Here is a 27,984-nt window from a genome sequence, read left to right as displayed (position 1 = left end):
GCGGGAGCTCGGCGAATATTCGGCGGATGGCGGCGATCAGCCTGACTTTGAAGTTGTGTAAGGTCATGTGTAAGGTGATGTTCTCGACATATGACCAAAGAAAGTAGTTCGGCGGATTCAGTGAAGAGGAGGGGGTAAGTGGGAGAAGGGTACAAAGTCGTAGCACTCCTTCTGAAGTCAAGCCTGTGTCTATTTTGAATTGTGGGCCGGCGTCGAATCCTGTTACCACAATAAGGGTCTGTAAGTGGCCACTTCTTTTTACCATGGGATCACCACACTCTTCAGCACATCCTGGTACATCCTGGTATTGACTTTGAAGCCGACTTCGAAGATCTAAGGTGGCATGATGCAGCCCTCACTGGAAACCACACCAAAAACCATAACTTTGGATGAAAACTTTGTTTTCATCACCCTGGGAACGTCCGTGTTATCCGGATTTGAATTTTGAGGGTGCTGGGTATGGTCCTGTTGTTATAACTTGGATCGGCAGAGAGCATGAGTTATAGCGGCGCATCTCCGATCTCGCTCGTTGAACATTGTGTCATTTCAGACATAATAGAAGGACCATGTCGTTCTTGGGATTTGTACACAACTGGTCAACTAGTAAATGATATGGAATAAAAAGGAAAACCGGTTTATATCAAACGGAAATGGAATCATACTGTATTTTATAGAGCGATGATTTTAGTGTTCCGCCCTATAGAGACAGAGAACTCATACACATGTTTCGATATAACGGCTTCGATATACGGTAACATCACTAAGTTTGGAGTCAGGATGGAAAATCATGGAAGAAAAGCTGAGTGGACATTCAAACCAAAGGTGTTTGGATACATTATACCATAATTTAAAGACAGCCGGGCTTTATCTTGACCAAGCGTATGAAGTATGTGCAGTACATGGAAAAATAGAGTTTTGATTCCATTATACGAGATAAATATGAAAGGAAATGATGGGGCCCGAATAAAGCTGCCGAGTGGACAAGGATAAGAAAAGCAGTTCGGCAGGCTACACGAACATGATCCGATTTTATTTAGAAATAAACATTTTAGCGCTCTACGGATTAATATTTTTTTTCTTTTTGTTAAGAGCAAAGATTTTTTTTTTAATCTGTTCTTCCGATACAGTTCGTCTATATCATGCTGTATAATCACGTTCACACACCGGTTCATGATAGATCATCAAAGTTAAGCAACGTTCAGCCTGGTCAGTACTAAAATGGGTGACCATTTGTGAATTCCAGGTGTTCTATGTTTTCCCAGGTAATCTCGGCATTGTTTCCGGTCGTCTAGCACTTTCTCTTGCATTGAACTCAAGTACTGCCGATCCAGGAGATGTGTGGTTGGAGATTGCGCAACTCATGCCTGAAAATATCCTTACAAAAAAGTTATCTATTATGTCTTGTGAGTGTGAGGAGGCAAATTACAATCTTTCTAGAGTGACGCAAAGTGTATTCTTTACCAATACAAAATGTTCGTTTGTAGAGCGTGGTTTTCCCCACCCTCAAAACCTTGTGTATTATATTTTTCTAACAGGAAGATAAGCAAATCAGAAAATCGGATAAGTTTCGTACTATTCTAAAGTTGAAAATTTCTTTAAAAGTTTTAAAGTAACATCAATTCTTCGAAAGCGTAAAGACGAACCCCCCCCCCCATATGAAACGTTTGAGATAACGTTTAATTAAATACTAAGAGAATTTTGAAGTTGTTTCCGAGCTGGCTTAAATGGATCGCTTCATGAGATGTAGTCAGAAAAATAAAGGAAAAAAAAAAAAAAAAAAATAACACGACACAACAAACTAAAAAAAAAACAAAAAAAAAACAAAAAAAACAAACAAAAAGAACAACAAAAAAAAACAACAAAAAAAAACACGGTTTATCGTGTTTGCTGTAAAAGATCGGCATGGCAGACAAAATGGCGGCCGTGATGTCCGAGTCAGATTAATGGAAATTTTTACTCGCATGGAAAAGAGCCACAATAGAGGCAAACAAAAATGAAACAGATTAAAATATCACCTCGAAACTAATTATTCAAATACGTTTGATTAAACGAAATTGATATTTTATGCTTATTGATTTCTTTTTATAATAATTTGCATATCTGCCTGATATTTTCTTTAAATTTGCATATCTTTCTGAAATGCTTTTTCAATGTTGGGATTAATTTTGACTAGCAAGTTGTAGTAGAAATCCGCAGTGCTCTCTGCGTAATATTTTTTGTTAATAATAATATTCCATTTGACATAATACGTATGTGTCAGGGTACATACTATCAGGAGAACAAATGCCTTTACTTTGAATGTATTATCGTCGTTGTAAGCTACATATTATTTTAATAACAAAACGAACGCCCCCTGTATTATTCATTTTAACTTTTGACAATGTTATTCTTGTTTAAGCTATACGTAGTTTCCTTACTGTTAAAATAAAAATAATATTATTTAAACTAATAAAAACGAAAGCCGATTTATTTATTATCAATGGCACTGTTTCAGTTGACAATTGAATTCGATTTTTAAACAATTCATTGTAGAAATGCGTACATCCAACGACAGTAATTAGCAATCATTATTATTGCTGATTAAACAATCTCATTACTTAATATGCGTGAGACATGATAACATATGTATGAACTTGAACTAATGTTAGATAAAGGAGCTTGGGAATCGTACACGCACACACACACACATACACATACATACATACACAAATTCCAGGTTAGAAGAGAACAAAGTAAATACTATGTCGGACTTAGACACAAATATTGACCTCTGATGGAACAAAGAAAATACAGCGTCGGGTTTGTTGTCATATATGGAACTCTAATGAAACAAAGAAAGAATTTGTCAATAAAAGCAAAAAGTACAGCAAATAAAAACATACAGAGAGTGAGAGACGGAGAGACACGCACGACCGTTACGTCATTAGCTCGTCAACCCCAACTTGACGTTTCACGCTTTGTTCTATATGTCCGACGACCACTGAAGGCAAAATAATAATTAAATAAAAAACAGTTTTGGTAGTCTATGTGTTTGTACAACGACTGAAACAAACAAGAGCGTATATATTTATTTAGCATCACGCATCTTCATCGAAGTGCAACAAATATGATTATACATACGTGATCGATAAAGATAAATCATTACTAAAAGAGACAAATAATACATATCTCCATCAAAGTAGATGATTACATGAATTACAGCAAATTTTTCCGTCATCATTCGAGTTTCGAGGTATCGCAAAATAGAAAATATATATTTTCTAATTATAAAATATCCGCATCTTTTGTTAAAACTTTCTGATTTTCAAATTTAATTTTGCATATAGTCCTGATTTATTTTATTTAATACTAGCATGGGTGCCCGGCGTTGCCCGGGTGTTTAGAGGTGTATGCTGAGTAAAAAAAAAAGGGGGTAATTTTGTAAACTTTGACCCCTATTATGACCCCTGAAAATTTATTGTTTTGGCCTCAAATCAAGTTATTACGTTAGATCTATGTCCACGGGACCTATATCTAAAATTTTAAGGGTGTAGACCCAAAATTGTCGGAGGAGTTTGGTAGAGTTCTTAAAGGTCAAATCGTTGAAATTTGACCCCTTAACAGTTAAATTTCTGGCTGACACCCGTCACATCGATTTTCCCAAATCTCAGTACCCGGTATTTCAAATTTCGAGTCTATAGACTAAGAATTGACAGAGATATTGCGTAGGGAAATGTACACAGACAGACACACACACAGACACACAGACACACAGACAGACAGACAGACACGTTCACTTTTATAGATATATAGATTACACGCCGTTTGGAGTTTTTCGATTTAAGTTTTAATAATTTGTTTTAATTAAACAATTACAATTTGCCTATTTTCTGATTATTTTTAAATTTTACTTTTAATATTTTCTGATTTATTATTTAAATGTCAGAATCTTGTACATGATTTGTCTTGAATCGCATACCTTTCTAATTTTTAATTTAATATTTCTTATATTCAAATATGTTTGTTTATAGTTGCGCATCTTCTGGATATTTTATTTTAATTTGCACGTCTTTCTGATTTTTTACATTGCATTTTTACTATTTTCAGATGTGTTAATTGAAATTTGCATATCTTTTTGATATTTTATTTTAATTTGCACGTCTTTCTGATTTTTGAAATTCGATTTTTAGTATTTCATGGTGTGGGAATTAAAATTTGCGTATCTTCTTGATATTTTATTTTAATTGGCATGTCTTTCTGATTATTTACATTCAATTTTTACTACTTTCAAATGTGTTAATTTAAATTTGCGTATCTTTTTGATATTTTATTGCGATTTGCAGGTCTTTCTGATTTTTAAATTACATTTTTACTATTTTAAGATGCGTATCTTCCTGATATTTATATTATTTTGCATGTCTTTCTGTTTTTTTTTAACATTTAATTCTTACTATTTTCCGATTATTTAAATTCATCTTTTACTACTTTCAGATGTGTTAATTTTAATTTGCGTACCTTCTTGATTTTTTATTTTAATTTGTATGTCTATTTTATTTTTAAATTTCATTTATAAATATAATTTTTATTATTTAAAGATTTGTTAATTTATATTTTCGTATCTTTTTGATATTTCGTTTAAATTTGCACGTCTTTCTGATTTTTTAAATTTAATTTTTTACTATGTTCGGATATGTTAATTTATATTTGCGTACCTTCTTGACTTTCTGATTTTAATTTGCACGTCTTTTGGATTTGTTAAATTCAATTTTTACTATTTTCAGATGTGTTAATTTTAATTTTCGTATCTTTTTGATATTTAATTTAAATTTGCACGTCTATGCCATTTTAAAAATTTAATTTTTACTTTTTACAGATGTGGGAATTAATATTAGCGTATTTTATTGATATTTTATTTTAATTTGCACGCCATTCTGATTTTTTCAATTCAATGTTTATTATTTTCAGATATGTTAATTTAAATTGGCGTATCCTTTTGATATTTCATTTAAATTTGCACGTCTTTCTGATATTTTAAATTGAACTTCTATTTTTTTTTCAGATGTGTTAATTTAAATTTGCGTATCTTCTTGATATTTGATTTAAATTGGCACGTCTTTTTGTTTTTTAAATTAATTAAAATTTGCGTATCTTCTTGATATTTCATTTTAATATACACGTCTTTCTGATGTTTAAAATTCCATTTTTACTATTTTAAGATGTGTTAATTTTAATTTGCGTATCTTCTTGATATATTATTTTAATTTGCACGTCTTTTTTATTTTTTTACATTTAATTTTTACTATTTTCAGATGTGTTAATTTACATTTGAGTATCTTTTTAATATTTCATTTAAATTAGCACGTCTTTATGAGGGTTTTAAATTTATTGTAAATATTTTCAGATGTGTTTATTAAAAATTACGTATCTTTTTGATATTTTTTAAAATTTTCATGCTTTTATGATTTTTGAATTCAATTTTAACTATTGTCAGATGTGTTTATGTAAATAATCGTATTGTTTCTGATTCTTTAAATTCAATTCTTATTATTTTCAGATGTGTTGATTTCAATTTTCGTATCTTCTTGATATTTCATTTAAATTTTCACGTCTATTTAATTTTTAAATTAAATTTTTTCTATTTTCAGATATGTTATTTTAAATTGGCGTATCCTTTTGATATTTCATTTAAATTTGCACGTCTTTCTGATATTTTAAATTGAACTTCTATTTTTTTTCAGATGTGTTAATTTAAATTTGCGTATCTTCTTGATATTTGATTTAAATTGGCACGTCTTTTTGTTTTTTAAATTAATTAAAATTTGCGTATCTTCTTGATATTTCATTTTAATATACACGTCTTTCTGATGTTTAAAATTCCATTTTTACTATTTTAAGATGTGTTAATTTTAATTTGCGTATCTTCTTGATATATTATTTTAATTTGCACGTCTTTTTTATTTTTTTACATTTAATTTTTACTATTTTCAGATGTGTTAATTTACATTTGAGTATCTTTTTAATATTTCATTTAAATTAGCACGTCTTTATGAGGGTTTTAAATTTATTGTAAATATTTTCAGATGTGTTGATTTCAATTTGCGTATCTTCTTGATATTTCATTTAAATTTTCACGTCTATTTAATTTTTAAATTAAATTTTTTCTATTTTCAGATATGTTATTTTAAATTGGCGTATCCTTTCGATATTTCATTTAAATTTGCACGTCTTTCTGATATTTTAAATTGAACTTCTATTTTTTTTCAGATGTGTTTATTTAAATTTGCGTATCTTCTTGATATTTGATTTAAATTGGCACGTCTTTTTGTTTTTTAAATTAATTAAAATTTGCGTATCTTCTTGATATTTCATTTTAATATACACGTCTTTCTGATGTTTAAAATTCCATTTTTACTATTTTAAGATGTGTTAATTTTAATTTGCGTATCTTCTTGATATATTATTTTAATTTGCACGTCTTTTTTATTTTTTTACATTTAATTTTTACTATTTTCAGATGTGTTAATTTACATTTGAGTATCTTTTTAATATTTCATTTAAATTAGCACGTCTTTATGAGGGTTTTAAATTTATTGTAAATATTTTCAGATGTGTTTATTAAAAATTACGTATCTTTTGATATTTTTAAAAATTTTCATGCTTTTATGATTTTGGAATTCAATTTTAACTATTGTCAGATGTGTTTATGTAAATAATCGTATTGTTTCTGATTGTTTAAATTCAATTCTTATTATTTTCAGATGTGTTAATTTCAATTTGCGTATCTTCTTGATATTTCATTTAAATTTTCACGTCTATTTAATTTTTAAATTAAATTTTTACTATTTTCAGATATGTTATTTTAAATTTCCGTTTTTTTCTGATATTTCATTTAAATTTGCACGTCTTCTGATTTTTTAAATTCAGTTTTTACTATTTTCAGATGCGTTACTTAATATTGGCATATCTTATTGATATATTATTTGAATTTGCACGCCATTCTGATTTTTTAAATTCAATTTTTACTATTTTCAAATGTGTTGATTTATATTAGCGCACTTTTTTGATATTTTATTTTAATTTTCATGTCTTTCTGATTTTTTTTTAATTCAATACTTACTATTTTCAGATATGTTGATTTAAATTCGTGTATCCTATTGATATATTTGCTTTAATTTTCATGTCTTTCTGATTTTTTAAATCAAATCTTCTCGATTTTCAGATGTGTTAATTTATATTTACGTATCTTATTGATATTTTATTTTAATTTGAACGTCTTTCTGATTTTATAAATTCAATTTTTACTATTTTCAGATGGGTTAATTTTAATTTTCGTATCTTTTTGATATTTCATTTAAATTTGCACGTCTTTGCGATTTTTAAATTCAATTTGTACTTTTTACAGATGTGGTAATTAATATTTTCGTATTTTATTGATATTTTATTTGAATTTGTACCCCATTCTGATCCTTTAAATTTAGTTTTTACTATTTTCAGATGTGTTTATTTAAATTTGCATATCTTCTCGATATTTTATTATGATTTGCACGTGTTTCTGATTTTTTACATTTAATTTTTACTATTTTCAGATGTGTTTATTAAAGTTAGCGTATCCTTTTGATATTTCATTTTTATTTGCATGTCTTTCTGATTTTTTAAATTCAATTTTGCATATTATCCGATTTTTTATGTTCATATGTGCACCTCTTGTTGATAATTTTTTAAATGTGTATTTTTTCTTATTGTTTTTTTTAAATTGTCATATTTTCTTATTTTTATTAAGATGCGCATATGATTCTGATATTTTATTTAAATTTATGCATTTTCTGGTATGCTTTTAAAAACCAGGATAGCAATTATAAACGAAATAACCACTTTGAGACGGATAACTCGAGAACATCTATTTCAAAGAAAGCTGATTTTAGCATAATTCACAGAGAATTTTGCTAACAATTGTTCGATATTAATTATGTTAAAATAATTCATGTAGTAATGTATTTTGGCTTGCGGGAGAAGTGTAGTATCTGTTGAATATTGCATTTTTTCATTCTGTTTTTAGTCAGAGGAGGATACATCCTCATAAATTGAGCTATTTTTTTTATTTTGTTCCTGTCCAGCGATTTTTTTTACATGGATATCACCACTTATCAAGGCCCGGAAGCCACTCGATGATAAGGGTTATAAAATATACATTTGAAAGAGTTAAATATATTAGGTGTATATAAGACACAGTCATGTTTACACATCGGCTCTAGTAGGATAACCAAAGTTAAGCACCGTTGAGTCTGGTCATTATCAGATTGGTGACTATTTGGGAATGCTAAATTCAGTATGGCACATCCCCTGACTGAGATAAACATGCGTTTGTGGACAACATTTGATCTTTTTTATATCAATTGTTCATCACTTACCTAGACTAAAAGCCAGCCGAGAATGGGAGTTTAGTGAGATTTTCAATTCAGTGACTGGTCAGACCTATTAACAAATTGAAAATTGTGATACATTCAAATGACAACTCGACAGATATTTGTTGACATTGGACATAAAAATGGCACAAGTGTAGCCATTAAGCATTGATATTTCCTTGAAACGGGCTAAGCTCACCAGGAATGAATTTCATAGCAGATATTTATATACTAAACTTAGTATAAATATGACTCGCTTGTTGTCTGTTCACCTCGTGTTAATCTGTTTCAACCAGATGAAAACGAGTTGATAATAGACTATTAGATGTACCCGGAGTTGCCCGGCATTAAACGTAACGTTAAATTGTTTTTTTAAAAAAGAAGTTAAAAAGAACGAAAAGAAACTAACACATGTGCATGCGAGCATTATGCTTTTTTTTTCTAGACAGTTCACTTCTTGTAATAAAAAAATACTCCACTTGAGATCGAAACCAAAACCTACAGACAGTAAGTCAAATACGATAATCATTAGACCAACTTCCTACGTTCTTAAAAAAGTGCCTTCAAACCTACTTATTCTTAATATAAGGAAGATGCCATGTGAACGATTCGCATGCGCAGTCGTGAAACAGTTAACAAACAGGTAAAAATCCGATGATCACTAAGTAACAATTTTTCAATTTTGACCAATTAACAGCCTTTTTTCCCGATATAAACGGCTTAACAAATTTTCCACATATCTGAATACTAAATATACCAAATTTCAAGTTTGTAGATAAAAAATTCGTTGAGTATATAGGTTGAGAGTTGTCCTCATACACACATATTTTCACTTTTATAGATATATAGATTATTCCAAGCTTTTAATTATCATCTGTATTAAGTTCCATCCAGCGTCCATCCAGCGCGGTCGTAGCCGAGATTTAACTTACTACACGAGTTTGTAGTGTAATTCAACGTTCGATCTTCAAGGTGAAGACGCTAACCTCAATATCGTTTAAGAAAATCAACAACAAAAAACTACGTAAATATATAAACGATAAAAAAAACTAAACAGTAAATCGTCTATGGCATCATAACGTAATAGATAAGACGCTGGACTGAAATACACAGGGCCCAGGGTTCGAGTCCTAATAACAGTCAAGCTACGCTGAAGAGGGGTACGGCCCCGAAACATGTATGTACGTAGATTACTGTTTTATATATATATATATATATATATATATATATATATATATATATATATATATATATATAAAACATGCTCTAGTCCATCACCTTACAGATGCTAAACTTCTGACTGACAAATAATATATATATATATATATATATATATATATATATATATATATATATATATATATATATATATATATAAGCGACGCTCTTTGTGTAAACAAATCGAGCGGAGGTATTTCGGACGATATCAAAACATCGTTAAACTCACTACTCGTTCAAGCAGCCGCCAATAGCGTAATGGTTAGGAGCCTTGACTGCCGTACAAACGGTCGGGTTTCAATCCTGGCTTGAGGTAGTTTCCTGTCTAGCCGCACTGATGAGCTGCGAAACAGTACTGTATGTGGATGACTATATATATATATATATATATATATATATATATATATATATATATATATATATATACACAAATGTTCAGGTCAACTTTGACTCATTAGTCCGAACCATTTTATCTGTTTAACATGCAGCAAAGTTTGCAAGTCTACTGCTGGTCTGAGAAGACATGTGATTGTTCATAGGAATACCCTTTAACCTCCAGAGGAAGTCAACTCGATGGAAATTGCTCAATTTGTATGTCACATCTGCTTCAAGATGTGCAAATCTGCGGCTGGGGATGCAGAGTCATCTGAGATGGCATGGACGACGAGAGAGAACTCAATGTGACGGTGATCATCTGGAAAATTCAGCAATCATGGTATATATATATATATATATATATATACTAGCATGGGTGCCCGGCGTTGCCCGGGTGTTTGGAGGTGTATGCTGAGCAAAAAAAAAAGGGGTAATTTTTTAAACTTTGACCCCTATTATGACCCCTGAAAATTTATTGTTTTGGCCTCAAATCAAGTTATTAAGTTAGATCCATGTCCACGGAAGCTATATCTAAAATTTCAAGTGTGTAGACCCAAAATTGTCGGAGAAGTTTGGTAGAGTTCTCAAAGCTCAAATCGTTGAACTTTGACCCCTTAATCGCCAGATTTCTGGCTAAAAACCGATCACATAGATTTTTCCAAATCTCAGTACCCTGTATATACAAATTTCGAGTCTGTAGACTGAAAATTGACAGAATTATTGCGTAGGGAAATGTACACACACACACACATACTTTCACTTTTATAGATATATAGATTTAAAATTTGAGTCTGACAGAATGACAAAATTATATTGCAAACCGATATATTAAACAAACGAACTTCAAAGAGACAAATGAACACATAAGTAAAAACAATTTGTATTAGAAAACATTTATTATTCCACGTTTTTTTTTACAGACCTGACGACTGAGGTTCGCTCTTAATAAAAATTGTTTTTTATAGTCTTAATTTTGACTTCCCTTTTCATAAAAAACTTTAAAAAAATCAAGAAAGAAAAGAAATTTAATTTTATTTTTTCATTAATTTCTTTCTGTGCAAAGCAATTCTTTCAAACTTACTCTGTTTCCAAAATGTTTTTATTTTATTCCCCTCCCCCTTCATTCATTTTCCTCCGCATCCTGGCAAGTATTAAAATAAACCATTTATAATATTTATTTATGGATTTATTTACTTATCATTTCTTTTGTATCGGTAAATTAATTCCATTAAAAAAAAAAACTGTAAAAGTCACGTTAAAGGTGATTAAGTTGGAAAGTAAGTAAAAATTTACCCTTTTTACTTTTATACGATTTCTGATCACTTTGAAAAAGGTGTGTGTGTGTTTTAAAAATGTTTTTTAACTGCTATAATCTCATTTATATATATATATATATATATATATATAAACAACGTGAGTATTCATATCGTGGGTTTGTATTACTGTACACATAGATTCGAAAAAATAGTAAAAAACAAATATATAAATAAATGTTATCAAAAGTTACTTTTCTACCTAACTGGATATATTTTTTGTGTTTTTATTCAATGTAATATATTTATTCAGCTCGAAAAACATACAGTGTTTACCGATGTGTTGGAAAATTCAAGATGGCGTCTCACACCCTCTTTAACACCGTAAGTTTGGGAAAAGGTGTTATAAATAAAAAACTATACAAAATACTATTAAAAACCCGCCGAATATATGTCAACCTATGTCACGGTAACATATATTGAGCGAGTTTTTAACAGTATTTTAACAGGGCACATCGTAAAAACTGACCCATTAATTTTCCTGAAGTAAAAACTATATAGTTTTTAAACTTTTAAAACTATACATTATAAAAAGAAAACTGTTCGAGTGATATTTTTTTTTTACATGGGTGTCACCACTTATCAAGGCCCAGAGGCCATTCAAGGATAAGGGTTAATAGGTATACATTAGTCATTGTGATTTTAGCATAGTAAACAGTGGGAATTTTGTAACTTGGATTACTTGAAAAAGAAAACTGTTCGAATGATTGAAAATGAAAACAAAATAACAATGTACATATATTGATAAGAAAAAAACAAAAACAAACGAAGTTTCCGTTTCAGGAACCCGAGTTTAATTTTATGTCGTAATCATTCAACTCGTTAGCGGTTTTATTCAGCGATTAGGGATAACCATACGACATATCTAATTACCAAAGCGATTTTTTTTTTATTAAAACTAAACCTGTTTAGTTTTAATGAACCAATCTTTTTAAAGCCAACACTTTAGTTATTTTCAGAGCGTGCAACTGCACCCGAAAGGTTGGTTAGGAAACTCCAAATCCTTTTATGACTCGAAAAAAAAAGGCTTTTTTTCGGCTTAAATGATAAACTAATGTTAAATATTAGTATTTAATATAATGAGATATCAATCTACACAATTTGCCATCGATTCTGAAATAAAATGAAATCCTGACATTGTGATCATTTTTGCAGGTGTTATGTGCCAAATATTGAAATAAGAATGTTTAAATTTAATTAATGTAATTTAAGTCTTTAATTTTAAAGTCGATTTTATTTATAAAATATCTTTTTAGAAATCAATCTCAAAAACAATCTGATCAATAAATCTCTTTTGTTATGGCTAAGTTTTTGTCAAGGGTAGAAATTATAATAGACAAGTATTCATCCATGATGACATTTTACCGATTTCCTGGTTTACAGGTATTCTTGCTAAATTTCTTTGAAAGAATTGACGTAAACAATACTTCAACTAAATACGTATATTTCATGCAATAATGACTTTTGTTTCTTCTGACTTTTCCTAAACTAAACATAAAACATCGGTTAGGGTTAGTTTAACATTTTGTAAAATACCTTCCGTTTTTTTTTTTGTACTTCTGCAGAGAAGGTAAAAAACCGATAAAAACTGCATATATTTTTCGTGTTTTTATTCAATTTAACATGTTTATTCAGCTCGAAAAGCATACAGTGTTTACCGATGTGTTGGAAAATTCAAGATGGCGTCTCACACATTCTTTAACACCGTAAGTTTGGACATAGGTGTTATAAATAAAAAACTATACAAAATACTATTAAAAACCCGCCGAATATATATCAACCTATGTCACGGTAACATATATTGAGCGAGTTTTTAACAGTATTTTAACCCGTTTTTTATTTATTGCACCTTTTTCCAAACTTACCGTGTTAAAGAGAGAATCGGCCGCCATCATGAATTTTCCAATACATCGGTAAACACTGTATGCTTTTCGAGCTGAATAAACATGTTAAATTGAATAAAAACACGAAAAATATATCCAGTTTGGTAGAAAAGTAATTTATCTTGCCTTTGATAACATTTATTTGTTATATATTTGTTTTTTGGCAACTTATTCGAATCTATGTGTACAGTAATACAAACCCGAAATGAATTTAAGACCACGAGTGAAATGAGAAAATGAAAAAATCACATTTACTGTATGTGTTTACTGTTTATGTAAGTCAGCGGGTTTGGTTGCCATAACAACGTGACGGTAGTGAACGTGTGTCTGTGCGTGTGTGCGCGTGTGCTTGCTAGTACTACTACTAAGTTTGTAGGAGCGTTTGATTTCGTGTAGTTTAGTTTCGTATAATAGTTTCGTATTTTTTTAATTTGTAAATAACAAGTTATTAAAAAATTAAACCCTTCCAAGATGGACAATAAATAAAGCCATAATATTTTATGATAAAGGTAAGAGCGTAGGAACCATAGTTTTTTAGAAGATGTGATTATTGGATTAACCAATCAGATATCGTCTGTGGCACACACATTTCTGTTTTTATAGATATATATATATATATATATATATATATATAAAACACAATAAAATATATATATTTTTACATTTTCACCCCCAAACAAGGCAAATTGCCACTTTGATGTAGGGGGCTACTTTCAGGGGCAACAACTGCTGGGGTACTATGTAGGGATTTGGGCAGCAAGATGTCGGTTCACGTTACACTTGAACTTCTGCACGTCAGTACAGTTGGGGAAGCAGGGACCTGGAATGGAATTCCAGAGTCTAGCGGTTCTGGGGAAGAAACTACTGGAGTAAAAAGATCTTTTACATCTAGCGATCTCTACATTGTGGGGGTGGGATTTAGCAGCCTGTCGGGTTTGTCGAGGGTGCTCACGTCGTGGGGGCACAAGTGATTGCAGTTCGTCAGATCATTCACCACTAAAATACTTGTAGAAAAGGCATAGGTACGCAACATTTCGTCGATGGGACAGACGCTGAAGCTTAGATGCCAGTTCAGGGCCTATCAGGTTTGCGACTCTCTTTTGAACCTTGTCAAGGGGCGAGAGACTAGTAGCAGATGCACCAGCACAGATGTGACAGCAATACTCCATACATGGGCGAATGGTGGCCTTATAGAGGTACAGGATACTTTCGGGTGTTAGTTGTTGTCTAGCACAGTAGAGAGAGCCCTCCTTTCTTGCAGCGGCCCTGGCAATGCCTTCAATGTAATTGTTCCAACTCATGTTTCCTGTGAACGTTAGGCCAAGGAGTTTGAAAGATGTACTCTCAGATAAAGAGTCGTTGGCCATTGCTATAGGTGGTAGAGAGGGTTTCTTGTAATTATTGAATGAAACTAGTTTAGTCTTGGCAGCATTGAACGCGACCAACCACTTTTGTCCTCATTCCACCACAGATTGGAGGTCTTCCTCTATTGTTTCTGCCATTTCTTTAGAAATGTGTTCATTCGTCTTCCTGTCGTGCCTACCATAGAGTGTAGTGTCATCAGCATATATACCCATCTCAGAGGCAATTTTGTCGGGGAGGTAATTTATGAATATCAGGAACAATAGAGGTCCAAGGATAGAACCATGGGGCACCCCCGCATTTATATCATATTGTTTAGATGTACAACCGTCGAGGACAACCTGGATTTTTCTCTTATCTAAGAAGGATTTAATTATGTTAATATGGTGATAAGTATTCGACCAGTGATACCGTATGATCTAATTTTCCTGAGGAGACCCCCATGCCATACCCTGTCAAAAGCCTTAGATATATCTAGAGCTACTGCTCTGCCCTCCCCCGCTTTGTCCAGTGAATGATATATACGTTCAGAGATTACAGTTAGGATGTCTGCTGTGGAACGGGCTTGTCCAAATCCATATTGTTTGTCAGTCAGAAGTTTAGCATCTGTAAGGTGATGGACTAGAGCATGGTAAATCTAGGTTTCAAATATTTTGCCGAAAAGTGGGAGGAGGCTAATGGGGCGATAATTTGATGGGTCAGTCCTTTCGCCAGAATTCTTGAATACTGGTACAACAGAAGCAGTTTTCCAACAGCCGGAAAGCAAGCTTCATTAAGGCATTTGTTGTAGAGTTTGGAGAGAATTGGAGCTACTTCGGCTGAGCACTTTTTTAATAGCACAGCTGGGATAAGATCGGGTCCACATGCTTTTAAAGTGTCAAGGTTTTTATGATAGCATGCACCTGAGCAGGGGTGGTTTTCAGATCGTCTAGCGTGGCGTCTGTCGGCATTGGAAAGTCATGTAGGGAGTGGTTGGAAGGGTCCAGTGTGGAGTTTGAGGCACACCGACTGGCAAGTATGTTAGCCTTGTCGGTTGCGACCTCATGATTGTTGGTTAGTGGGGGAATTGTTGATTGCCCATTATTTACTACACTGTTGTAGATTTTCCAGAAGTCTCGAGTTCCTAGTTTTTGTGCTTTGATGCGCTTTTTAGTGGTTTCCGTAAATTCTCTCTTAGCTGTCGCTATTTCTTTCTTAACGTTATTTCTAGCTTCTATATACGTCAGTCTGTTTGAACTGGACTTATGTCGGTTAAACCTACGGTATGCATGCTGCTTTTGAGCTATGGCAGTTGCGCAAGTCGACGTAAACCATTGGGGAGAGTGGGGCTTACTATAAAATTTTAGCATGGGAACATGCGCTTCGATTGCAGTTTTGAACCAGTCAGTGGTCTCGTTTGCACACTGTTCAGCAGGGAGAGAAAAATATTTCTCCATGGGGCATCTCCGATTAGTTCCCTGATGGCTTCCAAGTCAGCCTTTTTATAATATCTCGTTGTTTTGAGCACTGGCTCTTCAGTTTTGGCTCTAGAGTTTAGGGCGATTTCAACCATTATCACTGCATGATCAGCGTTCCCGAGTGGGCTGTGGGCCTTCGTTATGCAGTCATCGGGAACTGTGGTCAAAAACAGATCTAGAAGTGATGCGTGTTGTTCTTCCTGGTCAGGGAAACGGGTTGGAAACGTAACAATTTGTCATAGGGAGTGAGATATAGTGAAGCTATGAGTTGTGCTGCCCGCTGCATCTGTGTAAGTAGAGAATCCAAACCAGTTTTTGTGGTGGACATTAAAGTCACCAAATACATGTATTTGTGCGCTAGTGTCGAGGGGCAATGCCGTGTCTATGCTGTCAGAGACTTTGTTTATTATGGTGCAGTCTTGAGTCGAGGTAGAGAAAATAATAGTAGCTAATATTGTGTTGCATGTTTAGTCTAAAGCACATAAAGGCTTGATCATCTGTTTCTAGGTTTATTTCTCTAGTCAGGGGGAGGGTATTACGAATGTAAACTCCAAGTCCGTGCATGTGTCTGTCAGAGTCCTTACGGCAGAGTGGGAAATATCCAGACATGTTAAAGTGATTAGAGGGGATGGAGGAGTGTAGGTTAGTCTCACTTAGTGCAAAGATATCCGGGGTATTTGTAAAGAGAAATGCTTCAACATCAGCTAAATTAGTTCTATGCCCACAGATATTTGTGAATGCAAGCCTCAAGGGAGGAGGCAAGTTGAATTTGTTTGTCCCTAGCCTGGTTTAAGCTTATTTTTAGATTGTACTGTCGTGATATTTTTTTTAAAGAGTTTCGGTTTAGGTAAGGGGGAGCTAAATAAGAGGTTATGCAGAGCATCAGACATGCATCACAAGTAGACCATCAGCTGACCTTTCTCCAATTAGGATTGTGGCCTCAGGAAAGCCCACCGGAGATGAGTGCAGGGTCCCTTTCCATGCGCGTCATGGCACTACAAACAACCCAATATTATTCCACTGTTGATGGAGCAGCCGCTCTAAGCGCTACCAAAGAGTTAGGGCACCTGTACTACCAGTCGGGAACAGCCCCCAGGAACTGTCAATCCGGTACCCTCAACCCATTAAAAGAAGGTCAACCCAATCTAATTACTCAGGCATATATCAAACTCAAGCACTCCCAAATGTACAGTTTTAGGTGTGGGGTGTGCTGGGAATGGGGAAAACGGCGTTTATTGCCCTAGCCAGGAAGCAAGATCTACCCCTGTGTGTTTCTGTCGAATCACTGAGATAGTGTCTCTGCGCTTGACTAATAGGCAAAGAAGGAGTATGGAAGCCGGGCGATAGACAGAACCTATCTACTCCTTAAGCAGTTTAGGTTTGCAAACCAGTGAATTTATTTGAGGCAGCAGCTCTAAGAAGGTTGTCATCTAAGACTGAAGAGGCCTGCGTCCCCTTTGGTTTAGTTTCAGAGTTTTCCTTCTCCTAGACGGATGATCTGGGAAGACCTATTGGGTCCGTCAGCACTGAGAGGGGGTTTCTCCGCGCCTAGGTTCTAATCCAAGTATTTCTGCGACCCCGCGTGGTTAGTTAGTGTTACTGGGTTAGTTTGTGGGGGTTATATCTCTGCTGATTAGTTACACTCCTCAAAGTGATTTAGGTACATTGCTATTTATTTGTTAATGGATAAAGAGGGTGAGTGGAGTTCATGCAGTGTAAGCATCTATGATTGTAAGAAGGCTTGTTAGGGAGGAGATAATGTGGTTTGAGTCTTACCATTTTTATTTATTTTATTTATGTTAGCTTAGGTCTAGGATAATCTTACAGTATGAGTAGGTATTAAGAATTGAGCTACGAGTTGTTCCCAGACTATTTTAGATGATAGGAGGGTTAAGATGTAAGTGTAATATAGTATGGATAAAACAGCAAGTTTTGAGTCATGCGTAATTAGGTGAATAGATATATGGGCAGGTTTTCAGTAGGTGCGAATAGAGTTGAAGTTGTAGGTATTTTCAAGTAAGAGTCATGGGACATTTTGCATAACAAGGAGTGTCGGTTCAATTACGTATTAATCGTTGCATATATATATATATATATATATATATATATATATATATATATATATATATGTACATACGTGCTCTTATATATATGTATGTATGTATGTACTAATTGGCTATATACATACATACATCTAATTGACCTTTCCTCAAATATTTCTGAAAGAACACTTTGCATGAATTGTTTCTATATTTAGATTCTTATATCTTTTATATTTTATGACTAAAACTATGACTAAAAATTTTGGTTATATGTAGTAACCAGCAAATACATAGAAATGCTAATATTCAGCATTCCTATCTGATTATTTTGTTAATAGTTTTCCTCTGGCGAGAAGGAAAAGCCTTCTTTGAAACTATATATATATATATATATATATATGTATACTCGAGCTAGAAAGTTAATGACGAATAAAACTACTACTACCACTACTACTCTTAATAGCAAAAAAAAAAAAAAAAACGGGATTTATCCGAATCCGAACCGATAATTGTATCGCAATCGGGGAAAATATTGAAATTGCCCCATCACTAATATATATATATATATATATATATATATATATATATATATATATATATATATATATATATATATATATATATTGTTTGGACACTTAATAGGAATCAGAATCGAGAAACGGATAAATCAGAAGATTTGGGGGTGTCGGAATCGGTATCGGAATCGGAAAATTGATACATATTTTCCGATGCTAAATCATTTCTTTTAATTATCTTTTTTACATATTTTGTTTAAACCAAAATCTTCCATTGCTGGTAATAATGATAAAATAATAAATACGTATTGATTTCAAATTCCCAGGGTAGCTAAAATCGATAGACCCTCCTCCACAAGTGTATTTTGACGTTTATGAAAATATCTGCAGATTTAACATGTGTTTTTACGAAAAAAGGTGGGAAATAACAATTTTATAGTTAAATAATTAGAGATTTATAAAGATTCGGAGTCGGTTATTTAGCTCAAAATCGGTAATTGTATCGGAATTGGAAAAAAAAACATTGGAATCGTTCCATCCAGAATATATATATATATATATATATATATATATATATATATATATATATATATATATATATATATATGAGCAAAGCTTCTTTCTTAGAACTGAACGCCAGTGGAACTCTCTGCCGCTTGCCTGCTTCCCACCTGACTACTACTTGGACGTCTTCAAGTCCAACATAAACAAACTCCTGACAAACCGCCCCCTTAAGTAAGACACTCTATCAAAATCCCCAATACTAATGATTACTACAATACTATCTCATTGATTACTGTACACGCAGTAACCCTTATCCCTGAGTGGTCTTCGGGCCTTTATAAGTGGTGACCCCCATGTAATATATATATATATATATATATATATATACACACACACACACACACACACACACACACATATATATATATATATATATATATATATATATATAGAGAGAGAGAGAGAGAGAGAAAGAGAGAAAGAATGGGTAGCAAATTGTGTTTTATACTTTCCATAAAAACTAATGAGCAAAATGCGCATACAGGGAGAGTGGGGTAAGTGTGTGTATGTGTTAGAGAGGTAGAGAGAGAGAGAGAGAGAGAGAGAGGAAGAGAGAGAGAGAAAGTTAAATGAAGGCCACATAGATCTTTTATCCAAAAGCAAATTTTCATAAACGTCCTAAGCGTTGAAATGTTCTGAGGCAACACTTCGCGCCTATCAACAAACAACTTCTTTCCGATATTATCTTCTGCTGCTTTTTACACTTGAATATGACAATATTTTTTTGTTTCGAAAATAAATTTTTGTTTTCATTTTATTATTTTATTTCCAATTTCATTCATTTGACCAACCCATTTAATTCCCCGAGGCGCTGTTCTGCCTTAATTCACATCGACATTGCCGGTGTGAAGACGCTGGCGGTCCTCCTTGAGTATCCTCGCTTTTGCGAGTTTCTTCGCTGAATATTCTCCGGCTTACTCGACGTTTTATTACATTGATTGGCTTGTCTTTCTATCATTTTAGATTAATAATCGGTTCGGGAAGAAAAAGAAATATGGTTGTTGTCCTTTTTTTTATATGCGTGCAAATGTGTCTATCTGACACCCCCCTCTCTCTCTTTCTTTTGGTCACACACTGTGCTTCTAATCGTCCATTAAGAACGTTCTGTCTTTTGCGTTTCTCTACACCGAAGAGTTCCAATCAACGTGTCATCATGGAGAGACTTCAATGACAGCCTTTCACTATAGATTAAGTTTTAAATAATGGGCGTCTTGAAAGTCTGGGGTTTGAGGAGATGTGTTTCTTGAATAATTTAATGGATTTAGACTATTCAGATAGATACCTGACAAGCATCCATTTATTAAAATTACATAGTTTAGTTACGGATGGCCAAATGTGCAATAATCTTCCTGTATTTTTTCAAAATGTAAGCAAATCAGTTTAACAAAACAATACAACTAGCCCAGAACTGTTAAACTTAATAAACTGCAGATGCTTTATCATAGGAGAACTTAGGTCCATTCAATGACACCATAAGAGAGGGAAGGGTTACCTGTCGGGACAAATAGAAAACACTACAACTACTACAACAACAAACACTAAAATTACTACTAAAACTACTACCACCACTACTAATAATAATAAAAAAGAAGAAAAGATTACAAAAAAGAAAGAAAACAATATACTAAGGATGGAGTTCAGCTCAGAAATATACTTATGTTATAAAATTTCAAACAAGTAAATATTTGTTTATTTTCCTAATATTACGTTCTGGTTTGGCTTTCAAGCGCACTTGGTCCATATTTTATTTTATTAAAATTAAATCAACGTTTCTATATGGAATTCGCACCCTTGACGAAAATAATAATAATGTTAATAATAATAATGTTATGTTACAAGAAAAGCTGTCCCCTTTCCTTGTAAATAGGAAAAAACATCAGATAAGTGGAAAATGAGATTAGGATAAGCCGAGACTTTAACCTTGTAAGCTAGGTTTAGAGATAGATTCAGAAAATGGAATGTTAGAATTTCGCATTGTTAAATTTCATATAAAATAGTTCAGATATTGTTTGTTTTGTAAAAAGAATTTGATTGTTCATTCTTTTATGCAAACTGAATTAAAAAGGTCGGCTAGAAAAGAATGAATAATACAAATTAAAAATATATTGAAAAATTAGGTTATGTTGAAAAATAGGTTAGTGAGAATTCTTGGTTTGCAGAAGTGTGTTTTGGAAACATATGCTTAGCCACGTGAGTTAGTCACGTTTGGAGCCATACATCTGACGTCGTAGCAGAAAGGGAATTTCTCAATATCGGAGCTAGGATTGGCAGATTAGAGAGACAGTGGAAGAGTCGGAATATGGGACAGAGTCAGAGTCTAGAGTCGGCGGTCGAGCAGAGGAGGGCCCCTTTAGAAACGAAGAGAGAACATTTAACCATGTAGAAACGAATTTGAATTCCTGACGGCTATCATCATTTCGACCGGTCAATTCGACCGGTCAAATTAAATAAAGAACATTATCGATTTTTGTAACTGTTGTCTTCGTGTCGTCATTCAACAATTGAAGGTAATGGGTTAATAATCTTAATATGAACTTTGTATAATCCCATCCTAAGTAATGTCCCTTCTGCATCATAAGCAATGATTTCCTCCTCCTGTGTTAAAAGAACCGATCACCCTCTCTCAGTCGCTAATATATGCTATAAGACTCCACAGAACTGTAATATGTATAAATCTCTCTCTCTCTCTCTGTCTCTCTCTCTAATCATCGTCAATCCTGTATTACATGTTCTCGTCTCTCTTTAAAATGTACCTGCAATACAACAGTTGATAATAATAATGTCAATAATAATAAATGAGAAAATAATGCATAGCCAATCCAATGGAGACCAATAAGCGCCAGTGGACAATGGTTTTCAAAATCTGATTTTGCGAACTATATCTTAGTTCCCCGGTTGTAAACACCCCCCCCCAGCATGGCCAGGAAGTGATTTGGCCGTAAGCGGAGGGATACACAGAAATAAGCAACTAGAATACAATCCCACAATTCCCTTTCTTTTCTCGCTCTCTTTTCATACGGACAACATGTGGTAAGACGTATATTTTGAGAGGGAGGAGCACCCTCTCCCTCAACACCAGTTAAGGTAAGTTAGTTTTAAGGAGCTAATTGCGCTAAGTTATTTGTATGACCTGTATGTTAATATTGTAATATATACATTGTAAAATAAAATAGTGAGGATCTTATATGCTACAATTGTGTCGTGCGTTGTTTGTGCCTGTATTGAATGTCTGCCTTAAGTCAAACGAAGCGAACATGGAAAGAAGAGTCCAACCATGTCGAACCCTCAAGGAACAAGACGTCTTTCTGGGAAAAGAAAGAGCCAGCTAGACTTAACATCTCAGGTATACTTTTCTCTTCACCTAGACAAAAAGACGTTTAATCGATAGTTCTTCATAAGCGCGCCGTTTTCAGGACATTTAATGTAATACGTGGGTCGGTCAAACGCCAATGACCGTCCCATAGGCATACAACTTGAACCTCACAACCGAAGTCAAATAGATACCGCACAGGTGCAAGCTACAGGAAATCTTGTCCGGGAATCCAGCAAAATAAAGAAACCACAGCTTAGATATAATACATATGTAAATGGTCTATTGGGTAGGTGAGATATAGATATCGATAAAGTGGTTCCTGGATTTCTGAGAACTTCAACTCAAGTCAAATGAAGCACACAAAAGAACTAAAGAAGAGAATAGAAAACGCTTGTTTGAGAGAACTGCCGCTGTCTAATGGACTCAACACGTGCTTGGAAGAGCAATGAATCTAAATGGTTAGCAAGCTAGAATACTCCTTACGAGAATATATCTATCTATATATAAAAGTGAATGTGTCTGTGTGTGTGGGTGTGTCTGTGTACACTTCCCTACGCAACAACTCTGTCAATCTTTAGTCTCCGGACTCGAAATTTGATATACAGGCTACTGAGATTTGGGAAAATCGATGTGATCGGTTTTCGGCCAGAAATTTGGCTGTTAATTGGTCAAAGTTCAACTATTTGACCTGTGAGAACTCTACCTTACTCCTCCGCAAATTTTCGGTCTAAACACTTGAAATTTTAGATATGGATTAATTGGACATGGATCTAACTTAATAAGTTGATTTGAGCCCAAAACAATAAATCTTAAGGGGCCATAATATGGGTCAAATTTAAAGAAAATGACCGTTTTTTCTTTTTTTTTTTCTTTTTTTGCTCAGCATACACCTCCAAACAGCCGGGCAACGCCGGGCACCCACGCTAGTATATCTATAAAAGTGAACGTGTCTGTGTATCTCTCTCTCTCTCTCTGTGTATGTGCGTCTGTCTGTGTGTGTACATTTCCCTACGCAATAACTTTGTCAATTTTACATCTACAGACTCGAAATTTGATATACAGGGTACTGAGATTTGGGAAAATCTATGTGATCGGATTTCGGCCAGAAATTTTGTGATTAAGGGGTCATAGTTCAACGATTTGACCTTTGAGAAATCTACCATACTCCTCCGACAATTTTGGGTCTAAACACTTGAAATTTTAAATATAGGTTCCTTGGACATGGATCTAACATAATAACTTGATTTGAGTCCAAAACAATAAAGTTTTAGAGGTCATAATATGGGACAAATTTTAAAAAAAATTGACCGCTTTCTTTTGCTCAACATACACCTCCAAATACCCGGGCAACGCCGGGTTCCTATGCTTTTATATATATATATATATATATATATATATATATATATATATATATATATATATATAGTGGTTAAAGTTAAATTCTGAAAATCAAAATGTAAACACATATATTCGAATTAAGAATTAATTGTTTGACAAAAAGAAATATATAGAGAGGAAATTAACAAAAGGAATATATAGAGAGGAAATTAACAAAAGGAATATATAGAGAGGAAATTAACAAAAGGAATATATAGAAGGGATTTATATTAATTTCCTTAATCCATGAATTTTCAATAATCAGAGGAAATGAAATGCGCTTAGCAAAATGTTAAGCCGTAAATAAACACAAAGTTTTTTGGGTTGGTGAATAATAATTATAGGAAAATAATTATAGGAAAAGGAATTTCATCATTTCATACAACCTGGGAAAATACCATTATCGAAAGGAGTACGATATCTTCCGAGGTATTATTGCCAGGTCGGCAGAATATATATATATATATATATATATATATATATATATATACATATATATATATATATATATATAGTAATTTATAAAATATATATGGCGATTAAGCTACACTGAATATTCTGAGTTTCATCCACTATAGGATTCGTCAGGCTTATGCGCATAAGCCTGACGAATCCTATAGTGGATGAAACTCAGAATATTCAGTGTAGCTTAATCGCCATATATATTTTATAAATAACTAACTAGCTCTACCTACGTATTGAGCACTTTTGAAGTAAATACTTAAAGTTTACGCATAAATCTATACTTTCGTATATTAAATTTATGTGAGTAAATGAAGTAGTTATATATATATATATATATATATATATATATATATATATATATATAGTATAACCCGGATATAATTCCATTACCCTTAGAACTCTCTTAAATCCGGGTTACATTTATATCAGGTTACACTGTACATTAGCACAGGTTCTAATCGAGCACCAGAAGAAATCTTTCTTATATCAGTTTTCCTTATATTAGAGTATCTTATATCCGGGTTTAACCATATATCTTCTATTATCATAAATCAGTATTCCTGACTGTCTGTTTGTTTGTTTGTTCACAATGACATCATAGCACACATGTTATGTATGATATACCAACGTCATGTATGATGTCACGTATGACGTTATGTATACGGGCAAAAATGAAATTAGATTCCCTGAGCAACGCCGAGTAGCCGTCTTGTATATATATATATATATATATATATATATATATATATATATATATATATATATATATATATATATATATTGTCTAAATTCCATCCATTCAAACTTTGATGAAATGCGGATTATATGAATATGAAAATATATGAATATATTTTCTTAAGCACCTGTGTATACACCCACACACACACACCACACACACACACACACACACACACACATATATAAATGTAGGAGGTGTACACAGTAACTTAAGAAAATATATTATATATATATATATATATATATAAGAACATGGAATTAATATAAAATGTTAAACACACTTTAGAAGAGTTAAAACATTTTTAATTTTCAAAACGGAAACACAAATTAGGTGGATTGTTCTTAATCCATGAAGTTTCAAAAGAAATACTTTCCTTCTCATCAGAGGGTAGGAATTAGCAAAATACGGAATCGGGTTTTGCTCGCAAATTATTTAATTAAACTACTAGTAGGCCATAGAACTTACTTGGTAAAAGTAAAAAAAAAAATAGTGAAGCAGAGGAAATGGGGGGGGATAGAAAAACGATTTCTCGTCAATGGATGGTCGAGTCAAGAGTAGAATATCCAAAACGGTAAAATCCAAAAAAAAAAAAAAAATTGGTAAAGTTCGGTATCCAGAAGTAATTTCAATATATTATTCTAAAAAGAAAGCTAAATTGTGCGTAGAATGAAGAAATGGAGAGATTTTAAGACGCTTCTGCCGAGGCCGACTTTCTAAATACGAATAAAGAAACAGAAACGACGAGCGATGATTGAGTTATTTTTAGAATAGAAAAGGCAATGTCACAATGACCCAGACCAAAGAACGTTGAAGTGGTGCAAGAATAAATGCAGAAAATCGGGGTCAAATGAAGTAGTCAAGTAATGCATTTAAAATGAAATTATCAGCATTATAGATTGGGAAGAGTCTTAAAAGTTGTGATAAAAAATAAAATAAATAAATAAATAAAAGATCTAAAGAGGATACAACACCAATTATAAAATGGCCGTCATCCACAGGCTCTGCTGTAAAGCATAAACTCAGAACTGAACAAAAATATATATACGCGTAAATTTTGGATTCTCTTTGTAAACTTAATTGTAATTCATATTTCATTAAACACACAAATACAAACACACACACAGACACACACACACACACACACACATATATATATGTATATACATATGTATAAATATATATATATATGTATATATATATGTGTATATGTATTATGAATATATATGTATAAAATCAGATAAGCTAAATTGATAACTTTTGTAATGTACAAATAAACAAGATTTAAACTATTAAACTCGCCGTAAAGCTATACGTGCGGTAAAGTTAAATTTAAATCATTAGTCAGAAATATTGCAAGTATCATATTAGTACAATATTTAAAACTATTAGATCAGACGGAGATACATAGGCTTTTCATAGATCGATAGGTATAGGGATATATAGATAGATAAATTGAGCAATAGATTTATTGAAAATAGGAAAGCAAGACAGAAATCAACTAAGCACAATAAAAAATATTCTCCTCTGATTTTGAGCAAGTGGTACAATGGAGAAAGAGGTGGCTTGTTACTTTTAATGCATCTTAAACCAAGCTTTTATCTTTACATCATCAACGCTCTGGCCCCCATCTGGCATCAATTGAAATGGATGGCTCTCGTCTTGGGGAGGTCTCATGGTTTGACAAGCTTCTGGGCTTGACCTTTACTCCTGATCTTAAATGGAACATACATTAAATCCGTTGCCAAGGCCGCTGGAAAAAATGGTGGGATCCTTCTATCGATTCAGTAGATATCTCACTGCTGATGCAATTCTCTATCTATATAAGAGCCAGGTACGTCCAAGGATGGAGTACTGTTGACACATCTTGAAAGGAGCTGCTAGAAAGGACTTATCCTGCCTTGATAGAGTGCAAAATAGACTTCGTACCATTGTGGGGGATGTCATTTTCTCTTCCCTGCAACCTCTATCTCACAGAAGAGATGTTGCGAGTTTGTCTCTGCTTTATCGTTATTTTCATAGCAAGTGCTCGGCTGAGCTCCATTCTATGGTCACCTCTCGCCAAACTTTTACAAGAAACACCAGTCTAGCAGAAAACACAATCACTAATTTCCACCCCTCTTTATCTGTGCCTAAACCTAAACGTAGATTCCATGAGCAAAGCTTCTTTCGTAGAACTGCACGCATATGGAATTGTCTTCCGTTTTCCTGCTTTCCGGCTGACTACAATATGGTTGTCTTCAAGTCTAACGCAAACAATTTTTTGATGAGCCGTTCCATATAAGTTAACAAATTTACCCCTTATCCTCGAGTGGCCTCTTGGCCTTGATAAGTGGTGATGCCTATGTAAAAAAAGATATAGAAAGAAGAAAGAGGGTTTCACTGTAAAAAGAAAACAAAAACAAAATAAATAAAAAATTAAAATGAATCGAATGACGAATTGTAGATGGAAATTTCCAAGAATATCTTGAAAGAAATAGGAAGATAAAGAATGGCAGGAGTCGATGATAGAATATTAAAAGACAGGAAGAATGTGATTGTTTTTTTAAATCATTGCGTTAAAGTAATCCATTATTTCCAGTTGAAAAAGCCCATAATCCTTTGCGATAACCTGAAACACATGAAACGGCCATCGTAAGCAAATTCAATCCCAGTGGCAGAGATGGGTGACATAATCTACTTTGTAATTCTTGCGCATGCATAATCATTTGTCTTCTCTGGAGCGGTCACGCGTATCTATATAAAGTTTTGCATGACAGTATGTCACGCTGCGGTTTGAACTACCATTTTAAATTCGTTAATTCATCTTGATAATAAGGTTGTTTCTAGTTGTCTATCAATCGGTCAACTCGTCGGTCAGTCAAGTCTTTAAATGGACGTAACTTAGTCGCGCGCAATCATCTACATGATCAAATCTCGCCACAGCTTAGTCTGTTAGTTTGCATAAGTTTAAAGCAGCATCTGTGTTGTCATTTTTATTACA

General features: G+C 33.1%; 1 long non-coding RNA gene across 1 annotated transcript in view; it reads right to left on the bottom strand.

Annotated features, from left to right (window-relative positions):
• The window catches only part of LOC145258025 (uncharacterized), an 899,758-nt gene that overhangs the window by 16,063 nt on the left and 855,711 nt on the right, over positions 1-27,984 (bottom strand). The gene's annotated exons all lie outside the window — the stretch shown is intronic.

Source organism: Euprymna scolopes, chromosome 33, assembly GCF_053919585.1.
Source record: "Euprymna scolopes isolate OS-2025 chromosome 33, ASM5391958v1, whole genome shotgun sequence".
NCBI lineage: Eukaryota > Metazoa > Mollusca > Cephalopoda > Sepiida > Sepiolidae > Euprymna > Euprymna scolopes.
The sequence above is the reverse complement of the archived record's forward strand: the minus strand, read 5'-3'. Positions and strand labels throughout refer to the sequence as shown.